Source organism: Mus pahari, chromosome 1, assembly GCF_900095145.1.
Source record: "Mus pahari chromosome 1, PAHARI_EIJ_v1.1, whole genome shotgun sequence".
NCBI classification, from domain to species: domain Eukaryota; kingdom Metazoa; phylum Chordata; class Mammalia; order Rodentia; family Muridae; genus Mus; species Mus pahari.
Window position 1 is genome coordinate 89,407,953 of NC_034590.1, and position 1,221 is coordinate 89,409,173.

Here is a 1,221-nt window from a genome sequence, read left to right on the forward strand (position 1 = left end):
AGCTCAAGGACCGACTGCCTAGGATCTAACATGGCTATGTATTAAGGGAAAGCACATGGATCTGTTTTCCAACTAAAGCAAGGACATTGGAGCATTCGTTATACNAAATGCCACCATTCCAGGAGACTGAGTTTCCTTGAACTTTTTGCCCCGGGACAGTGCCCAGGTTTTGGGGGCCTGTTGTGCTTGTCACTACTGGAAAGAATGTAGCATAAACCTCTGAACTGTAAGCCAGCCCCAATTAAAGGAAGTCTCAAATCTCTCAAACGATTCACAGAGTTTCTGTACTCACTGTCACACTGTGCAGTTAATAATTTTTAATGTCTTGAGGAGCAGCCTGGCACAGAGCTGAGAGCTCTGGCCTTGGCTGGTTTTGGAAAGCATCCATCTCCTTCCCCCATTTAACTTTGGACAGCAATCCACTGGCTCTGCTTTCATTCACTAGGATAAAAATATGGGTAAGGTTCAGAAAGGTGTGGATCATGGGTTTAAGAAACTAAGTTCAAATCATTTCCTTAAGACTTATTTATTTATTTATTTATTTATTTATTTATTTATTTATTTATTTATTGTGGTTGCAGAGATGGCTCTGCAATTAAGAGCACTTGTTGATCTTGAAGAGTACCTGAGTTGAGTTCCCAGGACCCAAATGGTGGCTCAAAACCATTCATAACTCTAAATCTAACAGGAGATATGACCCTATCTTCTGACCTCTCCAGGCACCAGGCATGTGCATGGTGCACAGACATATACACATTGACAAAACACTCACATGCATACAAATAAGAGTGTAAAGAATATTTTAAAATTTCCTGTGGGAGCCGGAAAGATTGTTCTGTGGTAAGAGTATACCCTGCTCTTGAAGAAGATCCTGCTTTGGTTCCCACACCTCATGCTAGGTAGTTCAAAGCTGCTCCAGGGATCCAAGCCCTCTGCTGAGAGCACCCACCCTTAATGTGCACATAAACCCACAAAGCCATATGTTTCTAAACAATGACTTATGTTTGATTTTTATTTATGTATATGTGTGTGTGTGTGTGTGTGTGTCTGTATATAAATGTACATACATGTGTCCACAAAGGACTGAGAGTATGTAGCATCTCCTGTGTGTATATATGTGTCTGTCTGTATGTATGTATATGAATGTACATACATGTGTCCATGGAGGACAGAGAGTATGTAGGATCTCCTATATGTATATATGTGCCTGTCTGTCTGTCT